At 41.1% G+C, this 23,074-nt stretch overlaps 1 protein-coding gene across 2 annotated transcripts in view; it reads left to right on the forward strand.

The window, feature by feature from the left end:
• The window catches only part of LOC140197674 (ephrin type-A receptor 5-like), a 319,085-nt gene that overhangs the window by 213,910 nt on the left and 82,101 nt on the right, over window positions 1-23,074 (forward strand). The window lies entirely within an intron of this gene.

The following is a 23,074-nucleotide window of genomic DNA, read 5'->3' on the forward strand; positions in this document are numbered from 1 at the left end:
CTGACTGGGCTATTTCAGAGACAAGTTGAAGCACGTGCTTACCTCACCCGACCTTGACTTATCATAATTCAGCAAACAGATGGAGTTTTATAGAAATGCAATAAACTGCACTGTTTGCAAGTTCGTAGCTCACAAAATATCCTTTTTTATAAACAATATGAAGATTTTGTGTTACAAGATGGTAGTTCACCAGACAGTTCAAAGCATGCCAGAATTCACAAGAACAAATTTCCCCTGGAGTAATCCTATTACGAGAGAGGGGTAGAGGTTAGAGTAATCGAATGACACAGGATAGGAGGAAGTTACTCAGTTTATTGTGCCAACTCTGGCCCTACAGAGGAGTGGATACAAAATACCGTGGATGCTAGAAACCTAGGATTAAACTTGATCATTCGGGATGAGAGACAATTTCACTTGTTCTCCACAATGGTCATCTCCATAGCACTGAAGCTATGAAGACTGCCTCGGCTGCTGTGCTCCATGCCCGCTAACATGAAGAACTGATAAGCGAGTCTTCGGGCCTACTTCAGGCTGTTCAGATCTGAGGACTCAATTTTTGTTTAGAATGCTGTTGTTCGCTTCAATTGTTTGTATGATTTGTATTTTTTTTCTTTCTTCTCTTTTGCATCGAGTGTTGGTCTCTTATTTTTATTTTTTTTTCTTTAATTTGGGTTCTTTCGGGTTTCTTGCTTTGTAGCTAATTGTGAGCAAGCAAATCTCAAGGTTGTATAATTTATACATTCTTTGATAATAAGTGAATCTTGAAACCTGAATCTTCAAAGTGCTGGAAACTGCTGGAGGTGTAGGTGGTAATTATGACAAGGGAAGAAGTTACCTCTTCAGCCTAAGTACAAGCAGATGGGCCTTACGGAACTGCAACCTACATTTCTGATGAAAGTCATGAAGCATTACTTCTGTTCCTCTGTGAGTAAATGATGTCTGAACTCCTGTGGGCTCCAGCATCTTCTGTGTTTATCTTTGATAGAATGGTCTAATTAATCTCATTCCCCTGAAGTGTCTGAGGAAGTTGGTAAGATAGTATTTTGGAGGTCTGCCCATTAAACTTAAACATGCATGTGAGATTATTGACCTTTTGTTGCAGCATTGCATCCAGATTCTCAGGGTTGGTCTATTCCACCTTTGCCACCTCCTGCCATTTGTATTATGTGTCTACCGTTTGGAATATTTGAAAACCAGACAGCTCTCCTTTTCTTGAACCAGAATCCTATTCTTTCCTTTATACTTTTAACAACATGGGGAAGTATGTGTTTTTATCTCATGATGGGGATGCCCTGCCTTTAAGTATCTGGAAAGCAGGCACTATGTGGCTGATGTCAGATGAAGTGAGCTGTAATGAATTGTGTGTGTAAATGCTACTCAGAGGACTATCATTGTCGAGTGTGCAAGAATGAACAAGGATATGGGAAATGAAATAATTTTCTGTGGGGAAAATGACAAGTTATTTTCAACAAAGTAAAAATAAGGTATCAAGGAAACAAAGAGAAGTTGTGTGAGGTACTGTGGAGATTCACTGGTTTTTAAATGGTAGCAAATGACCTCTACAGAGATTTTTCTTTCTGTTTCATAGACAGCATCTGGACTCAAAGGCTGTTATAAACATTCTCAACCCCAACAAACCCTGTCATTTTCCCTAAAGCTCCAGATTTAAGCCAAGGGGTTCATCTACAGTGACCCAATACCTGTTCGCTGTTGACCATCTGTGTCACTTTCACCCAATGGAGTGGTGAGCTGAGGATTTGGAGAGATTACATTAGGTAATAAGTAGGGAGGCCAGGCTACCCATTTTGTGGCAAAAGCAGACTATTTTCTTAGATGGTTAGACAAATTGGGGTTGAAATCTGGAGCTGGGATTTTTGTTTATTTGCAACTAAAAGTTCAAAGTTCAAAGTAAAATTTATTCTAATCGGAATACATACACGTCACCACATACAACCATGAGATTATTTTTCTGTGGGCACGTTTAGAAAATCTATAGAACAGTAACTGTAAACTGTAAACATTGGGAGCTGTTAACTGTAAACAATCTATGCAAATGCAGTTATAAATAAATATCAATAAATAACAAGCATGAGTTAGCAATATAGCAGAATCCTTAAATGAGCGTAGCTATCCCATTTTGTTCAGGAGCCTGATGGTTGAAGGGTCGTAACTGTTCTTGAATTTAGTGATGTGAATCCTGAGGCACTTGTACCTTTTACCTGATGACAGCTGTGAGAAAAGAGCCTGGCCGGGGTGGTGAGGATTTTTGATGATTAATGCTGCTTTTCTACGGCAATGTTTCATGCAGATGTGCTCAATAGTTGAGAGGGTTTTATCCGTAATATGCTAGGTTAAATCCACTATCTTTTGTAGGGTTTTCCACTCAGAGACATTGGTTTTCCCATACCAAGCTGTAATGCAGCCAGCCAGCACACTTTCCACCACACATCTATAGAAGTTCGCCAAGGTTTTTGATGACATGCTGAACCTCTGCAGACTCCTGAGGAAGTAAATGCACTATCGTGCTTTCTTTCCAATAATATTATATGATGGGTCCAGCACAGATCTTCTGCTATAGGGACACCCAGGGATTTAAAGTTACTGACCCTCTCCACCCCCTATTATCCAATGATTACTGGCATATATATCTCTGGTTTCCCTTTCCTGAAGTCTACAATCAGTTCCTTGGTCTTATTGACATTGAGTGATATTACACCACTCGGGCAAGTTTCCAGTCTCCCTCCTGTATGCTGATTCATCACTGCCTTTGATACAGCCCAACACCACAGTGGTGTTGTCAGCAAACTTGTATATAGTTTTGGATAGTTAATAGAAATCAATAGTTTTCCAGTGACTGAAACAATATTGATAAATCATGAATGTCCATTGTGCTACAAGGACTTGCTCTGGACCAATTCACGTCTGTGAGTTTGGCTGCTTAAATCTTGCTCATCATGATGAAACTCCTAATGCCTTCCAAGAATACTTACCAAAGCCACCTTTTCTCCCTAAAGAATTCTAACAATCCGAAACCTTGATCAGCAATTACTTGAACTTAATGAATAAATGTTGTGAAAATACAGGCAAGTATGAAGTGATCCCAGTTCCTATAGGCTGCCTGATATCTCTGTGACAAGTGGAGTGTGACACTGTTGAACTGAAATTAAAACCTATCACAGTGCCATCGAAGGGCATAACAGGAAGTACATGTACTATTATGAATGAACAATGACCTCATGGGTCAGAATTAATGTACAACGGGAGAAGAAAAATTCTATTGCATCATTATTTATTTTGACAGTTCCAAACTTAAAACTGGTAACCTTTACAGTGTATATGAATTCTTGTTATATATCTTGCATCATGAAAGTAACGTTAAATCAGTGCCGTGAAAGCATTCATCTTGCAAAGGGCACTATTGGCAGGCTTGTTACTGTTTATAAACTTGGTAAGATTCCAGAATCAAGGATACCTGTGAGAAATCAGAATATGCTGAGGCAGATGAGCACTCAAGGGAGAGAAAGAAGAAACAAGGGAGAAGAAAAAAAAGACGACATCCCTTTATGGGAACTGCCACTCACTTTTCCAGGCGCTGGATCTCCCATGCTGATAGCTTTCATTCTGTTAGTCAAGATAAACATTCTTGTCTGGAATCTCGGGTCTACATGGCACTGTTCCATAGCACAGCACTGTCAGCCTGACCTCGAAAGCACCACATTGGCTTCTCTGGCAGAAATCCAGCATTTTAAATAGAAATACTCTTCTTGATAATAAAGTTCACAAAAATAGAGTTCACTAAAATAATACTTTTTAAATGCTCTGAATAAAATATTACAGATTGATCTTTACTTTTGAGGAGGATCTTACATTAAAGGGACCATATCCTCCTCCATTGAACGACATAGAAGCCTGTCTTAGATATTGTGTATACAAACAAGAAACAAATTGGAATGTCCAGAGCTCTGACAGTATTTTTCTATGGTTTCCATGGCTGTGCACACATTCATTTTAACTATAATTTGTTTTCCTCGGTTGAGTGCATTTGTGTTGGCCATTGGTCAAAATGGAAGGTTAATTTATGAGTTGTTCTTGAAATGCAAACAGAGTTATGTAGAGAGAAGTGCTTCCATTCAGAAGATGGTTGATAGCCAAAGGGCCCAAGGTTATAGTAACTGGCAACACAACTACTTAGGAGAGGAGAGTTTATTTGGCAGCTAATTCCTGTCACTCCTTGGCATAGAAGGAAGATCCAAGCAGGTTGGGTGTTATTGCTTGAAAATTAAATATTTGCAAGACTCTGCAGGGGAGAGTTGGACTCATTCAAGGAACTGGTACAGGAGCAACTGACCACCTGCTTCTATGTATGGTGTGGGACCCCATCACCAAATTGACCCAGAACCAAACAATTACACAGAGAAACATTTTTGTTTTCAGTTAATGATACCGCAATCATAAAACAATATTTTAAAAATGTATTGCAAAATTCTTTTGTCAAACACATTGTAAATTGCTATTTTAGCTTTTGTCACTGGGGAAAATAATGTTATTGCCGGCAAAAATTACCTGCAGAGACCAAGGCTCTTTTTAGCTGCATAAGTTGAAAATATTTGTTCAATCTATCATTGAAATATGGAAAGCAGAACATAATGGATTTGTTTGGAAAACTACAACCCATGGGATTAAAGGGACATGGCACCTTGGAAATGAAAGTGACCAAGAGACAGTTGGTAAAGAACAATGATAATTGATTGATCTTCATGTCAGAGGGTAACACAGTGGGAGTAGCTTGGGGCTCTGAATGAGGACCTCAGTTCTTTTGTAAGTATATTAATGACTTGAATTTGATGGTACAGAGTAATATTTTAGAATCTGCTAATGAGGTAACAAGCAATGATTGAAGAAAGGCTCATGAAAAGTGGCAGACAAATAAGGATGTAAGTATAAACTGAATGGTTAGAGCAGGCACCAGAACAGACAGGTTTCCAAGAGAACATGCACAAGTCATAGAAAGTAGCAATTTGAGAAAGGTGGCAAAAAGAATTGTGGGCTTTACCTATATTCATTTGGAACTCAAAACTACTATAAGGTTCCAAACAATAGGTATGCACTAGGTGAAGATTTGTGCTCATGCCTGAGAAACCATATCCATGCTTTATAGGGGATGCAGCCAATATAAGACCAAAGACAAAGATAGGACCATAAGGTATAGGAGCAGAATTAGGCTATTTGGCCCATTGAGTCTGCATCCAATTTTCCTCGTAGCCCCAATCTCCTGCCTTCACTCTGTATCCATTCATTTCCTGACCATTCAAGAATCTATCAGCCTCTGCCTTAAATATACATAAAGACTTGGCCTTCACAGCTGCCTGTGGCAAAGAATTCCACAGATTCACCACACTCTGGCTAAAGAAATTCCTCCTCATCTCTGTTCTAAAAGGGTGCTCCTCTTTTCTGAGGCAGTGTCCTCTAGTCTTAGACTCTCCCACCATAGGAAATATTCTCTCCAGATCCACTCTATCAAGATTTTTCACCATTTGATAGGTTTCAGTGAGATCATCCCTCTTTCTTCTGAATCCTAGTGAATACAGGCCCAGAGCCATCAAACTCTTTTCATATGACAAGCCATTAAATCCTGAAATCATTTTTGTGAACTTCCTTTGAACCCTCTCCAGCTTCAGCATACCCTTTCTAAGAGAAGGTCCCGAAGTTGCTCACAATACTCCACGCGAGGCCTTTTCAGTATTTTATAAAGTCTCCATGTTATATCCTTGCTTTTATATTCTAATCCTCTTGAAATGAATGCTAACATTGCATTTGCATTCCTCACCACAGACTCAAACTCTAAATTAAATTTTAGGAAATCTTGCACAAGGATACCTAAATCCCTTTGTGCCTCTGTTTCTTATTGTATTTTCTCTCCATTTAGTAAACAGTTAACCCTTTCACTTCTTCTACCAAAGTGCATGATCATACATTTCCCGACACTGTATTCCACTTGCCATTTCTTTGCCCATTCTCCTAGTCTCTCAAAGACCTTCTGTAGCCTCTCTATTTCCCCAAAAATTCCTGCTCCTTGCCTATCTTCATAACATCTGCAAGCTTTGCAACAAAGCCATCAATTACATCATACAAATCATTGACATATAATGTAAGAAGAATCGGTCCCAACACAGACCCCTGTGGAATACTATTAGCCACTGGCAGTCAACCACAGGAGGTGTCCTTTGTCTATCCTGTTTGTTATTTATTCAAAGAATTCCAACACGTTTATCAGGCAAGATGTTCCCTTGAGGAAACCATACTGACTAATGTTTATTTTATTATGTGCCTTCAAGTACCCTGAGACCTCATCCTTAATAATCGACTCCAACATCTTCCCAACCACTGCAATCAGACCAATTGGCCTATACTTTCCTTCCTTCTGCTTCTCGTCCATCCTGAAGAGTAGAGTGACATTCGCAATTTTCCAGTCTTCTGGAACCCCTCCAGAATCGAGTGATTCTTGAAAGATCATTACTAATGTCTCTACAATCTCTTCAGCCACCTCGTTCAGAAATCTGGGGTGTACACCATTTGGTCCAGGTGACCTATCCACCTTCAGACCTTACAGTTTCTCAAGAACTTTCTCCCTAGTATTGGTAATCACGCACTTCATGACCTCTGACACCAGGGACTTCCACCATCCTGTAAGTACCTTTCACAGTGAAGACTGATGCAAATACGCTTATTCAATTTTTTCATCATTTCCTTGTCCCCACTGACTAACCCTCCAGCATCATTTTCCAAAGGTCTGATATCCATTCTTGCCTCTCCTTTACACTTTATGTATCTGAAGAAACTTTTGGTAGTTAGTTAGTAAACTAACTTCTGTATTCTATTTTTTTCTTAATAACTTTTATTGTTGCCTTCTGTTGGTTTTTAAAAGCTTCCCAATCCAATAACTTCCTACTAATTTTTGCTCTATTATATGCCCTTTCTTTGGTTTTTATGTTGGATTTGACTTCTCTTGTTAGCCACAGTTGCATCATCTTGCTATTAGAATACTTCTTCCTTTTTGGGATATATATATATATATATATATATATCCTGTGCTTTCCGAATTGCTTCCAGAAATTCCAGCCATTGTTGGTCTGCCATCATCCCTGCCAGTGCTCTTTCCCAATCAATTCTGGCCAGCTCCTCTCTCATGCTTCTGTAATTCCCTTTACCCCACTGTAATATTGATACATCTGTCTTTAGCTTCTCCTTCTCAAATTTCAGGGTGAATTTGATATTATGATGACTTGCCCCTGTGTACATACATCTATTGATGCTTCTGGACACATCTTCAGTGATGTTCCTGGAATCATCTGGTGTTTCGGGTCTTTCAACATCATACAACCTCCTCCAGGTGACCCAGCCAGGGCTGATCAGACCCCAGTTTGTGTCCAGATGGCTAGCTACTTATGACTACATGGCTCCCCTCTTTTGAGCCACAGCCATCTTGAGGCCCTCTCTGCCGCATCGGTGGTACTGCGGATGGCTCTCCTCTTCCTCTCTCCCTCGATGTCCAAAATGCTGAAGGCTCTAACTAAAGAACAGGCTCTACGAATCCCCTTCTGGAACTGTCAGAGACTATGTTTTGCTGTTTGGAGATTTCTTTGGTATTTCAGTGCTCGGCAGTTTCTGTGATTTCGGGAGGCAGAGGCAGCATGTGCAAACCTTGTGGCAAGAAGGCTGCTGGATGTTGTGCGAGCAATGTTTGATCCCACTTCATCGATTATAGCTTCCATTGTTCATCAATTAAAGCAACAAGGGCGATTGAAACATCAAGGCGAGTGTGGAAGTTTGGAGATCATTTGGGTGTTCCAGCACTCTGCAGTCTCCAAGAAGATTCTGGGAGGCAGCATGCATCAACCTTGTAGGTTTCAGGGTGCACAACAGAGTGCGAGCCGATGTTTGGCTCCATTTCACTGATTAAAGCTTCCAATGTTCGCTGACTAAAGGATCGAGGGCGATTGAAACTTTGAAGTGAGTGCAGAGGGTAAGCACTGGCTGCCTATTTTTGATCGCTCTGCTATGCTACCAGAGAAGGGAAAACCTGCAACTGCGGGGAGAGTTGCCCAGGTTTTTTCTGCATTTTGGATGTGGACTTGGACTCTAAAATCTTTTTTTTAAATCTTATTATTTTTATATTCTGTGCCTTTTTTGCCTGATCTTCTAATTTTTTTTGTATGGGGATGGGGAATTTGGGGGTCGATATGCCTGTCCATCTTGCTTGTTTATTTTTTGTGCGGGTCGAGGGATTTGGGGAGGTCAATGTGTCTCAACCATTTTGCTCGGTTTTTGTGCAGGAGGGGTGATTTTGGAGTTTATGTGCCTATTCCATTTTTGTTTTTTTTTCTGTGGGGAGCTGAGATTTGGGGTTTGATGATCATGCTGCCTTTCTTTTTTTTCTTAGTTTCATGGTTACCTGGAGAACTGAAGAATTTCAGAGTTTCAGACTTTGATAATAGAAGTGAACATTTGAACCTTAAGCTCTCTAATAATTTCATTGCGCAACACCCAACCCAGAATAGCTGATTCCCTAGAGGGCTGAACTTCAAGCTGCTCTAAGAAGCCATCTCGTAGACACTCTAGAAATTGCCCCTCCTGGAATCCAGCGCCAACCTGACTTTCCCAATCTACCTGCATATTGAAATTCTCCATGACTATTGCAGCATTGGCCTTTTGACATTCGTTTTCTATCTTCTGTTGTAATTAGTAGACCACATCCTTAACTACGGTTTGGGGGTCTGTATACAACTCCCATCAGGTTTTTTTTTAAACCTTGCAGTTCCTTAGCTCTATCTACAATGATTCAACACCTTCTGACCCTTTGTCGTTTCTTTCTAATTTCATTTCATTTTTTACCAACAGAGCAATGCCACCATCTCTGCCTTCCTGCCTGTCCTTTCGATACAAGGTGCATCCCTGGGCATTAAGTTCCCAGCTATAATCTTCTTTCAGCCATGATTCAGTGATGCCTGCCAATCTGTAACTGTGCAAAGAGTTCACCTACCTTATTCCGTATACTGCACGCATTCAAATACAACACCTTCAGTCCTGTATTCACCCTTTTTGATTGTGTCTGCCTTTTACCTTGCAACTCATCCTGTTGACTGCAATTTGCCCCTGCCTTCCTTTAATTTTTTCTCCCTAATCAATCTCAAATGCCGATTGCTTGCTGCTCACAGTTGTTTCTCACTGCAGTGACCCGCTGCTGCCTTTTCTACTCAGGCAGTGGACCTGATTGAAATCCCCTCCTCTCAAAATTTCCAATGTCTGGATTGGTCACTAGTCAAAGCTCTTTCTTAGAATATATTCTAAAGGATCCAAGGATGAGATATGTGGGGTGGCTAAAGATAGTATGGTTGTTTGAATAGGGCAAGTTAAAAGGTGCAAAAGGATTTTCTAATGTCACGTCATTAAATTTTGCCTTATTTCTTACTTCAGTGCTCTTGATGTCCTAGGTTGATGTTAATGATATTGCTAGGGATATGTTGAACAACAAATTTGTTAATTGTGGCAAAACACAGAGACTTCTGCAGCTGATATCCACAGTTTAGAGCCACAGTTAGGACTCAGCTTAATGCCCTGTTTGGTCTGTATATCTGTCTGGGCAGGTAGATCTGTAAGAGAAAATGTCAGCCATGCTTTTGTCTCAATCCAATTATCTCAGCACTCACTACAAACAGTCGGGTAACTATGGTCTTCAAGACTCAGCCAGTTCAGACAATGGCAGTGCTAAAAAAGGCCACTCTTGGTGATGGACAGTGAAGTTATGTCTTAGTATTCATGCTGTGGCTTCACTATGCTTTCTGCTTCTTCCAACATTATGTACCTTGCAATAGGACTGGAATGAGAAACAGTGAGCACCTGTATTAGAAGGTTTCCTGTTGACCATTTGCCAAGAGGTCTGAAATCAACATTGAGAACCCACGCTGCATTTCCCTCTAAACTCCATAGAATTATCCTGTTACCACAGCAATCCTGATCCGGGAGCCTACAACCCTAGGTGAAAGTATTGATTGGCTTGACTATAAAGCAACTCTCTTAACTTGGAAAAAAGTTCTCCAGGATGCTTGTGAAGAGCAATTTCAGCATCATCTGGGTATGACATGCCTTGGTGGAGTCAAAATCCAGCTTCTCAGTGGATGCTAGTGACATTTTATTATGGCAGTGTAGTCCAGTGCAATGGTTTGTTGGGAAGCTCCATGGGTCAGTAACATTGCTTTGGGTCATATAACACACTGACTGTGTGACCTACAGATCACTTTAATTACAGTAAAACCTAATTGAAAAGGTTTAGAAGGATATGTGGTAAACACTGGAAAGTAGGACTAGCTTAGATAGGCATTTTGGTCCATAAGACCATAAGACCTTTAGATATAGGAGCAGAAGTAGGCCACTTGGCCCATCGAGTCTGTTCCAGCATTCAATCATGGGCCGATCCAATTCTTCCAGTCATCCCCACTCCCCTGCCTTTTCCCCATACCCTTTGATGCCCTGGCTAATCAAGAACGTATCTATCTCTGCCTTAAATGCACCCAGTGACCTGGCCTCCACAGCTGCTCATGGCAACAAATTCAACAGATTTACTACCCTCTGACTAAAGTAATTTCTCCACATCTCTGTTCTAAATGGACGTCCTTCGATCCTGAAGCCATGCGCTCTTGTCCTAGACTCCCCTACCATGGGAAATAACTTTACCATATCTAATCTGTTCAGGCCTCTTAACATTCAAAATGTTCCAATGAGATCCACCCTTATTCTCCTGAACTCCAGGGAATAGAGCCCAAGAGCTGCTAGACGTTCCTCATACGGTAACTCCGGTTGGCATGAATCCATTGGGCCGAAGAGTCTGGTTCCATATGACTCCTGTAGGCTTTCCCAAGAATCTGGTAATTTCTCGACCACCATTCCTACTGTTAGTTTTACTGTTAGTTTATTTAATTAATTTATATCTCCCAGTCTTTGTTTTGACATTTGAGCTCATTTCTCATGTTGATTAGCCCAGAGCTCAGCATCTACAAATCACCAACGTAACTATTACATGGCCATCTCTTTAATGTTTGCATTTGACTGTGGAACCAATGGTGTAAAGATACAATCTAATACATCTGTTTGAACTTCAAGTCAAAATCTCTTCAAAGCATTGTGATACCAAGAAAGTTGAATATTATGAAAGTAGATGTGGAGAAACTCCCCCAAGGCAAATTGTTGGTAATGTATATCACAGGCGTAAAGTCATTAGCAACAAAGGCTGAGGCAACTTCGAGAAATGTTTGTGCTGCACCAGGAACAATTCATTGAGGAAAATAGGATAAATCAAAGTCTGCAGATGCTGAAAAGCTAACAAAAAGAAAGCCAGAGATGCAGGTCAGGTAGCATCTATGGAAAGAGAAACAAAGTTAATGTTTAAGTTGATAACATTTAATCAGAACTAGCATAACTGAGAAATTGTGTATCTGTAAATGTGCAGAGAAAGTGCAAGAGTTGGGAGAAGGAAAGAAATGTTTCTCATGGGGTGAAGTCCAGGGAATGGTCAGTGACTCAGGCTGGTGTTGACAAGGAGAGGGTGCTGAAGACTTGTTAATGGTAACTAAACTGATAGGAGGGTGTTTCAATAGACAGAAAAAAGAGGGGATACATGAAAATAAAACAGTTGGATCTTTAAGATTCATAGCATAGGCTAAAAATAAAGCAAAATGTTCGGAAAGCAGCATCTGTGGAGACAGCAAAACTGAGGGACATCAGAAATAGCCAGGGGCTGACAGTAAAATAATTCAAATATTAGAAATCTGAAAGAAGAAGAAAATTATTGGAAAGAATCAATAAACCCAGGCAGCAACTGTGGAGAGGGAAAGAGAGCTAACACACAGGCCAACAAATTGCTCCATCATGAGAGGTCATCCAAGTTGAAGTGTCAACCCTGGATCTTACGTTCTCCCTCTCTCTGATGTTACCTGATCTGCTGACTATTCACAACATTCCTTGTCCCTACACCACAAATAACCAGTTCTGACACAAACTGGAAAGTTTGTTGAAGTCAGTGCAGAGCTCGGAAGACTACAGGGTATCTAGGTGGACAATAGGACATTATTCCTTGAGCTCACACTGGACTTCATTTGAACTGTGTAAGAAAGCCAAGTCAGAGATTAAAAGAAGAGAGGGATAGAGAATTAAAGTGACGACCAGCCAGAAGCTTACGGTCAGGATTTGAGCTCTGGAATGCTTCACACAAAATGGTGGAGGAAGCTGGTTCAACATTAGTAGTAGTTATTGGTAGTAATTTGAAAACATAGAATAGAAACATAGAAAACCTACAGCACAATACAGGCTCTTCGGCCCACAATGCTGTGCCGAACATACTTACTTTAGAAATTACCTGGGGTTACCCATAGCCCTCTATTTTTCTAAGCTCCATGTACCTATCCAAGAGTCTCTTCAAAGACCCTACTGTATCCACCTCTACCACCATCACCGGCAGCCCATCCCATGCACTCACCACTCTCTGTGTAAAAGATTTACCCCTGACATCTCCTCTGCACCTACTTCCAAGCAACTTAAAACTATGCCCTCTCATGCTAGCCATTTCAGCCCTGGGAAAAAGCCTCTGACTATCCACATGATCAATGCCTCTCATCACCTTATACACCTCTATCAGGTCACCTCTCATCCTCCGTCGCTCCAAGGAGAAAAGGCCGAGTTCACTCAACCTATTCTCATAAAACATGCTCCCCAATCCAGGCAATATCATTGTAAACCTCCTCTGCACCCTTTCTATAGTTTCCACATCCTTCCTGTAGTGAGGTGACCAGTCCGATACAACTGTAACATTACCTCTCGGCTCTTGAACTCAATCCCATGATTGATGAACGCCAATACACCATATGCCGTCTCAATCACACATTCAACCTGTGCAGCAACTTTTAGTATGCTATGGACTCGGACCCCAAGATCCCTCTGATCCTCCACACTGTCATGAGTCTTACCATTAACAAAATATTTGCTGTAATATTTGACTTACCAAAATGAACCACCTCACACTTATTTGGGTTGAACTCCATCTGTCACTTCTCAGCGCAGTTTTGCATCCTATCAATGTTCCGCTGTATCCTCTGACAGCCCTCCACACTATCCACAACACCCCCAACCTTTGAGTCATCAGCAAATTTACTAACCCATCCCTCCACTTCCTCATCCCGGTTATTTATAAAAATTACAAAGAGAATGTATTCCAGATCAGATCCCTGAGGCACACCACTGGCTACCAGCCTCCATGCAGAATATGACCCATCTACAACCACTCTTTGCCTTCTGTGGGCAAGCCATTGCTGGATCCACAAAGCAAGATCTCCTTGGATCCCATTCCTCCTTACTTTCTCAATAAGCCTTGCATGTGTTAGGCATGTGAGCCAAGTGGTTAAGACGTTCGTCTAGTGACCTGAAGGTCACTAGTTCGAACCTCAGCTGTGGCAGTGTGTTTGTGTCCTTGAGCAAGGCACCTAACCACACATTGCTCTAAAGTCTGTGCGAGGAGTGGCGCCCCACACAGACTTCCAATCTGCGCCTTGTAAGGCATGAAAATGCCTGACACAGGCCTCTCATGGTCTGAGTCGATGTTCCCTCCCTCCCTTGCATGGGGTGCCTTATCAAATGCCTTGCTGAAATCCATATACACTTCATCTACTACTCTACCTTCATCAACGTGTTTAGTCATATCCTAAAAAAATTCAGTCTGGCTCGTAAAGCATGACCTGCCTTTGACAAAGCCATGCTGGCTATTCCTAATCATATACCTCTCCAGATGTTCATAAATCCTGCCTCTCAGGATCTTCTCCTTCAACTTACCAACCACTGAAGACTCACTGGTCTATCATTTTCTGGGCTATCTCTACTCCCTTTCTTGAATAAGGGAACAACATCTGCAATCTTTCCAATCCTATGGAACCTCTACCATCCCCATTGATGATGCAAAGATCATCGCCAGAGGCTCAGCAGTCTCCTCCCTCACCTCACACAGAAGCCTGGGGTGTATCTCATCCGGTCCTGGTGACTTATCTAACTTGATGCTTTCCAAAAGCTCCAGCACATCCCCTTTCTTAATGTCTATATGCTCAAGCTTTTTAGTCCACTGTAAGTCATCCCTACAATTGTCAAGGTCCTTTTCCGTAGTGAGTACTGAAGCAAAGTATTCATTAAGTACCTCCACTACTTCCTCCAGTTCCGTACACACTTTTCCACTGTCACACTTAATTGGTCCTATTCTCTCACATCTTATCCTCTTGCACTTCACATACTTGTAGAATGTCTTGGGGTTTTCCTTAATCCTGCTCACCAAGGCCCTCTCATGGCCCCTTCTGGCTCTCCTAATTTCATTCTTAGGCTCCTTCCTGCTAGCCTTATAATTTTCTAGATTTCTATCATTACCTAGTTTTTTGAACCTTTTGTAAGCTTTTCTTTTCTTCATGACTAGATTTTCTACAGCTTTTGTACACCATGGTTCCTGTACCCTACCATCCTTTCCCTATCTCATTGGAACGTACCTATGCAGAACGCCACACAAATATCCCCTGAACATTTGCCACATTTCTGCTGTATATTTCCCTGAGAACATCAGATCCAATTTATGCTTCCAAATTCCTGCCTGATAAATTCACATTTCCCCTTACTCCAATTAAATGTTTTCCTGAATTGTCTGCTGCTATCCCTCTCCAATGTTATGGTAAAGGGGATAGAATTGTGATCACTATCTCCAAGATGCTCTCCTGCTGATAGACCTGACACCTGACCAAGTTCATTTCCCAATACCAGATCAAGTACAGCCTCTCCTCTTGTAGCCTTATCTATGTACTGTCTCGGAAAGCCTAACAAACTCCACCCTATCTAAACTGCTTGCTCTAGGGAGATGCCAATCAATATTGGGGAAATTAAATTCTCCCATCATGGCAACCCTGTTATTAATGAAAAGTTCCAGAATCTGTCTCCCTAGGTTGTAGCCAATTGAATAAATGATTTCTATGATAGTAAAACAATAGAGTAATAGTGGTTCCATAATTCCATCATTGAAGAATTGGGATGCAGGAACTAGGTAGAGTTTCGTAATCTCACTCTGGTCGTCACTGAAAGAACCAAGGTTTTCTCTGACCAAGGCAGCTTTGAAGGAGAACGTTAATAAGATTTCAATGTCTCTTCTAGTGAGGTTATCACAACATGCAGAACACCTCATGGTGGACTCCTCTTTCCAAAGCTGCTTGGGCAGGATCTGGAAATTTAAGGTGACATTACAAAAGGACCAGAGGGAAGAAGAGAAGAACTGTTTCACAAAGTGAGAGGTTAAAGGTAAAGATATTAAAAGAATAGCTTTATTTGTCACATGTACATCGAAACATATAGTGAAAAGCATTGCTTGCATCAGGGGTGTGCTTCGGCACGTTTCTGGCGCCAACATAGCATGCCCATGACTTACTAAGCCCAACTCATACATCTTTGGAATGTTGGAGGAGTTATGACTGGGAATATAATGTTGGGATGTGTGCTAAAGGCATATTTGCTGGAAGGTTTCCAAGTGGAATTGGATGAATTCTTGAAAGGGGAGTGGAACTAATGAAACAGATCTTTAAAAATGTTGGTACAGAGATAATGGTTTGAATGGCTGTTGTCTGCATTGTTAAATTTATGCTTTTGTGTAGCTGTTATATCAAGGTGGGGTTAGTAGTGGCAGCAACCTCATTTCTGAGGCAAAAGCTGGGGCTTTGTAGTTGAAAATGTCCAGGGTAGTCTGGATCTTTTGAAAAAATCAAGAAATTTTATTCATTTGAAAACTAGAGAATTAAAACAACGTCTCCCTACTCATTCATAGTTCTTTAATAAAGCACCATGTTCTGATTATAAAGGTTCATTGTGAGATTCTGGACAAAATCAGTCAGGGTCCACAATCAGACACTGATGATTAAATTCAGCACTGTTCTCAGGAAGACAGCACAGCTTTCGTTCAACTGGAGAAAGGTGTGTTTGTAGTTCGAGGCCTCAAAGCTCTCGCAATATTCTTTGGCAACAGCAATCACAACCCTTTAATACCTTTTCTGAGAAATGAACTAAATACAGCTGGCATCTCCAGACACAGGACACATAATATCTATGATGTCTCTGCAAAATCCTCCAAATCTACTGGAAGAATAAATTAGCCAACATCAAAGCCCCTCCCAGTCAATTTTCCTGGGATTGAGGTGGAGTCTGAATTACTGTCGGCAGACGCAAGGCACAAGGCAACAGATTAGAATCAGAATCAGGTTTAATATCACCAGCATATGTTGTGAAATTAGTTGTTTTGCAGCAGCAGTACATTGTAATACATAATAATAAAAACTATAAATTACAAGAAGTATATATATGATGGTGGAGGGGAATAAGCTGTTCTTGAAACATTGAATGTGTGTCTTCAGGCTCCTGCGTCTCCCCCCTTATGGCAGCAGTGAGAAGAGGCCATGTTCTCGGTGGTGGGGTCTTTAATGATGGATATTGTCTTTTTTGAGGCATCACCTTTTGAAGGTGTCATTACTGCTGGAGAGGCCAGTATCTATGATGGAGCTGGCAGTGTTTACATCTTTCTGCAGCATTTCCCAATCCTGCACAGTGGCCCCTCCATATCAGATGGTGATGCAACCACAGGATGCTCTCCGCAGTACATCTGCAGAAATTTGCTAGAGTCGTTAGTGACATACCAAGTCTCCTAAAACTCCTAATGAAATATAGTCACTGTTGTGCCTTCTTTGCAAATGTATCAATATGTTGGGCCCAGGATAGAGCTTCAGAGATGTTGACCGGTAGGAACTTGAAACTGATACCTCGATGAGGACTGCTGTGTGTTCCCTTGACTTCCCCTTCCTGAAGTCTGCAATCAATTATTTGATCTTACTGATGTTGAGTGTAAGATTGTCGATGTGATACCACTCAACTAGCTGCTTTATTTTGCTCCTGTATGCCTCCTCATCACCATCTGCAAATCTGCAAACAATAGTTGTCTTCTCAGCAAATTTATAAGTGGCGTTTGACACCCATTCATGGGTTACCACGTCCAGTATCAGACTCTCTATTTAAGGCAGACAGAGAACAAATCCAAGGATGTTGTCTAAACCTCCTTGAAAATTTAGCAACCTACTGACTGAAGAGCAGGGTGTGGGATTACACTAAAACCTTGAGTCCACACATTCAAAGCACTCAGAAACTCTGCATAAATGGCAGAAGGAAGTTTTCAACACGCAGAGTCTGAAGATCCCACATCAGTCACACCAGAGCACAGAAGACTGGAGCAAGCCATCCTCATTTTCCAGGGACTACCTATGAAAAGGAAGAAGGAATGCAAAACCTATTGGAAATGTATAAGTATTTTTTAAGTTTGCTACAAAGTTAAAAATTCAAAGTAAATTTATTATCAAAGTACATGTATATAACACATACTACCCTGGGATTCATTTTCTTGCAGGTATTCACAGTAGATACTAGTGCTTCAAATACAGTATTTGAAGTTCCACGATTATCCTTTTATCACTCCTATGTAGGCTAACATATTTCAGCATTTTTAAAAAAATAGCTCATTAGTTTTATTTTTGCTCTTTATTAGTGTTCAACAATTTTTTAAAAAAATCAGTCATGAGATGTATTAACTTCCATCTCCAGGAAGCACAATTAAATTGAAATTGATAATAATAGCAGAGCCACATTCAAAATCAGATTAAATTACTTAAGAATAGCACTGATCACTTGAATTGCCACCATCAAGCCAATGGCCAGCACATTCCATTAACAGACTGAAATGGTCAGCATTTATCTACATTGCAATAGCTACATTCAACATTTTTAAAGCAAAACACATGAGAAAGTAAATTTTGTACAGCTCAGTGAAAATCGAAAGGATTTTTCAAGGAACTGTCACAAAGTCCTTTTTTGTATTTGTTACTACTTAGAAGTAAAATTATTAAGCTTTATATATAAGGCTCTAGATCTAGCTAACTCTTACAGACCTAGTGGGCTAATACAATGTTTAAAATGCAGGGTAGATACTTGTATTTATACTTGTAATTTATTACCATTTCTTCCGTTCCTGTAAAACATAACACTCTGATGGATTTAAATGTCATGTATTTGATTTTGCTCATTGAGTTAATTGAGAATATTCAGGTCCAATCGTCATGTGACAGACTTTGAAGAGACCATGTCAGTGTCACAAGCAGCAGATGGCTCTTTGCTGCCAACTAAGGCTTAAGTGATGAATAGCATGAGCGGGTCCCTGCCATTTTGCAGTTGACTGCCAGACTCGCAGTGTTCACAGAGGACCTATAATTTGTAAAGATTGCAGGGCTCTCTATCCTAATGATTATCATAAAGCAGAGGAAGTACGACTGATGGTATTTGTAATGCAAATGAGACTTCATGTAAATACCACCACCTGTCTTTGCCCTACCTAGAATAAGAGGATGTTTAATGGTTCAGTCCCCACAAATACCCATCTTTGCCCTTTCCCTCTTACGTGTTTTGTCACCTTAAATTGTGAGCTGCTAAATTATTATGAGCATTTTAGTTACTTAACTTTGCCAATGCGAACATAATCACAGAAACTCTAATTCCAGTGGAGATCTTTCAATAGCACTGTGCCATTCCAAATTATGCATTGAGTACATGGAGAAAGGAAATGTAACATTTACTTAGATGGTTGAACTAGTCTCCCTCTGTGCTATTAACCCATATCAAACATAACAGGATGACAAGTGAGTTTATTGTGCAGTTGGCTTTCAGATTTTAAAAATGTGCTCAGAAGGTAGAAATGAGCAGATTCATTCCAAGGGCGGTGTCATCATCTGTGAATCTATCGCAATAAACAACAGTCTGAAACTTTAGCACTGAGCATAGTTTCGTGATGCACCAACAATGCTCATATCCTAAATGTTATAACTTTCTTTTCGTTACATGAGATTAGAAACAGAATTTTTGCCACTTCCTTGGAATTTGAATAAATGGTATGTGTAGATCAGATTTTCTCAGTGGGGAGCAGATGTGATGGACATTGACGTGATGGCTGTGCTGCCTCATCTCTGACTCTTACCAATATATGTCAATATGAATTAAACTGCATTAAAGATACAAGGGCAGTATGAATAGGACCTAAGGAGTTTCTTTTCCCTGATAATGTCGAAACTCAGTGGCCACTTTATTAGGTACACCCGTACACCTGCTCATTAATGCAAATATCTAACCTGGCTGGCAGCAGAAGTCCACCGACATCAACCCAGTGGCCACTTTATTAGGTATGGGAGGTACCGAAAAAAGTGACCACTGACTGTGTCCCTCAGCAAATGTCACTGAAACAAATTGTAACCCAGGGTGTTTATTTCTTTAATTATTTACTTTGGACAAGCTGTAACAGCTTCCAGCATCGCAGCGGTGATTAAGTTTTCAAAATACTTGTGTGGATTTGAAGCATCTATGAGCCTTACATAGACTGTGGGGCAGTACAGCTTTGGAACAGGCCCTTCAGCACACATGATGTTGTGCCGAATTAATTAAGCCAATAACACCTAATTAAACTAATCCCTTATGACTGCACGTGGTCCATATCCCTCTGTCCTCTGCATATTCATAAGCCTATCCAAAAGCTTCTTAAACACGTCTAACATATCTGCCTCCACCACTCTCCCTGGCAGCACATTCCAGACAGACATTGCCCTATGTGTACAAAAACTTGCCCTGCACACTTATTTCGACATTCCTTCCCTCACCTTAAGTACATACATGCCCCTTAGTATTAGCTGGGAACATTATACCGACTATCTACACTATCAATGCTTCATATTATTTATTAAGAACCAAGTGTCCCCTCAACCTCTACCACTGTAGAGAAAACAACCCAAATTTATCCAACCAATCCTTATAGCTCATTCCCTCTAATCCAGGCAGCATCTTGGTAAACCACTTCTGCAATCTCTCCAAAGCCTTGCCATCCTTCCTATAATCGGGGGACCAGAAGTGAAAGCAGTACTCCAGATGCAGCCTAACCAGAGTTTCCTAGTGCTTTATATTCCATCTGGATAGGTTCCAGTCTGATGGTATAAACATCAATCCCTTCAAATTCCAGTAATTTCTCAACTGTCTATCACCACCCCCTGGTTCTCCTTCTCCTTCCTCCTGTCGTCCACTCTCCTCTCCTATCAGATTCCTTTGACTCCAGCCCTTCATCTTTTCCACCTCTCTCCTTCAAGCTTCTTACTTCATCCTCATTTCCCCTCCCACCTGGCTTTACCTATCATCTTCTGGCTTGTAATCTTTCCGTTCCCTCCCCACCTTCTTATTCTGGCTTCTTCCCCCTTCCTTTGCCGTCCTAATGAAGGGACTCAGCCCGAAACATCGACAGTTCATTCATTTCCGTAGATGCTGCCTGACCTCCTGAGTTCCTCAAGCATTTTGTGTGTGTTGCTCTGTATTTCCACATCTGCAGAATCTCTAGTGCTTATATTAAGCCTGCCACATTCCTTCTTTACCACCATATTGAATTGTGCAGTTCTTTCAAGGTTGTGGGAAGTACTGTATAAGTATTCCTCTCCCCTCCCCTGATTTTAAGCAGGGAGTGGCAGGTCCAATTGGGAAGAATAGGGCCAGCAGAGATCAACGAGGCCTGTGCTCAGCCTGGACATGTCCCACTCATGGCTGTAACTTCAGCAAACCTACCTGTGTATGTGGGTTTTCTGCTACTCTGACAGTGACAGGCCCTGAGCAGCTTTGCAGGAATTTCCTGCCTGAGAGGGTGCCTGTGGCAAGTAATCCAGGTAGAAAAAGAAGCATTGTATCTGCACAAACCAAAGACTTTGTTAGAGTTCCACAGCATAAACAACTTCTTCAGCCCTATTCGTCCACGCTAGCCAAGGTGCCTTCCTGAACTAGTCCCATTTGTCCTGTTAGCCAGAAAGAATGACAAATCAATGAACAGGAATGGAGACAGCTATTTTGTGAGACTGTCCTTGCAGCCCCCATTTTGTGAACTGGTTGAACTGATTTTTTAATCAGAGCAATGGAAAGTGGATGCAAAAGAGTTTGCTGCTGAGAACATTCTCAGACAAGTAGCTATTTATTATGTAAAGTGGTTGGCTTGCAGAAGGAGTAGGCAGAGGCTCAGCATCTGGGTCACCTGGTTTGACTGGTTTGAACCAGTCAGATCTGAAAAGAATAAAATGGATGAGGCTGAAGACTAAAGTCATAGAACAATGCTGGTAGTTACTCTTGATTAGAGCCAATAAAAAGGTGATCCTGGTAGATCAGGTGACTGTGAACCAGAGATGGAAATGTAACATTTGAACTGATAAGAAGTGTTTTTTTTAAAGTAAGGAGCTTTGGATGCAAAGGAGCGGCAACTCTCCAAAGACCAACCATCACAGATGTGCAATACCACATGGACATGCAGAGATTAGATCAGGAACATGAGGAACAATTGGCCAATGTAAACTCCTTTGTCGGGTCTTACCTTTTCTATTCTTTGACTGTTCATGGAGGGTCTGAGAAGCTTTGGTATTTGGTTGTGTAAATTCACATGCTTTTTAGTTAAGACAACAAAGGTACTTGTTGGTACAGACAGATTCTTTCTGTGCCTTGCTGATCATTATTACTAAGGGGGTAAATCCTTATAACAGTCTGCATTCAGCTCATATTCCACTAAAGCTTTATGATCCAAATGTCTTTTAAACTTTTTGGTTGTACCTGCTTAATAAAGGAATGATGACTATGAGAGAGCTCTTGCAGCATTGTGAACACTTAACTTGTATTTAGTTACACGCACAGGGCAGCACAGTAACGTATTGGTTAGTGCAACACTTTTACAGTGCCAATGACCCAGGTTCAATTCTTGTGGCTGTCTGTAAGGAGTTTGTATGTTCTCCCTGTGACCATCAGGTGCTCCAGTTTCCTCTCACGTTCCAAAAGAATACGTGTTAGTCGGTCAGTTGGTCACGTGGGTGTAATTGGGAGGTTGCAGGCTCCTTGTGCTGGAAGGCCTGTTACTGTGCTGTATCTCTAAATCAATAAAATTAGTTTTACCATAAGAGCAGCAATAGTAAATATTGTGATGAAGAATCTTAGGTTTCCCTAACTTAAGCAACGGAATGACCACATAATATGCACAGGTCCTCCTCAGGATATGAACACCTGACTTATGGACATCCTGTACATAGAAATACATGTTTGGGAGACCAGTGGGATAGATGGCGGTTGATTTGTCAGCTTCTGCTGGGAGAGAAAGGGACAGTTCCATGAACCGTCTCTCCCTGCACTTTCCTTCCCCCATCGAGCTGCACCCTCCGGGGAGGCTATGCTGAGACGGGCAGAGTTCGATGTGATGAGCATCTTCACTTGCTCACTCTCTCTGTCAGTGAGGTTGGTTGATGGCCGTTTGTCCCATGCCTGTTGCTCTGTCATCATGACGATTTCTGTGATCCTCTACAAAACAATGTATCTGCTAATTTCTGACATGAACAGTCTGAGTTATGGAAAATTCCACTGAAGAGAACCCTGATTTAAGCTGGGAGCCTAGAGAGGAATGAACTAAAATAACCGGCCAACGACGAGCTCCTTGATCCTGGATACTGTGAAGTGCAACTTCATGTTGCTTCTGAAGTTTTGCTCCTTATTTCTTGGTATGCTGACTTGAAAGGTATCTTCAATTATCTTAAATTTCTGCTCCAGTGATGCTTGGATGTTTTCTGAGCAGCATCATTCTGAGATACAATTTATGCCATGTCTGGTAAAGATCCTTTGTGCCAATTAATTGTGTGTCACTGCTAAATTGGAGTGAAAGGTGAACATTTGCTGTCTCAGATATCAGGACACTTGCCTTTCCACACCTTATTCAGGTAACTCCTATTATCCTTTCTGTCACCTTTTGCCAGCTTGAATCAGTCTCCTCTGACCTCTCTCATTAATAAGGCAATTTCACTGACAGAGCTGCCACTCACGGATGTTCTTTGTATTTCACACCATTCTCTATAAATTCCTGAGACTGTTGTGTATG

This window comes from Mobula birostris, chromosome 5 (genome assembly GCF_030028105.1).
Source record: "Mobula birostris isolate sMobBir1 chromosome 5, sMobBir1.hap1, whole genome shotgun sequence".
Lineage (NCBI taxonomy): Eukaryota > Metazoa > Chordata > Chondrichthyes > Myliobatiformes > Myliobatidae > Mobula > Mobula birostris.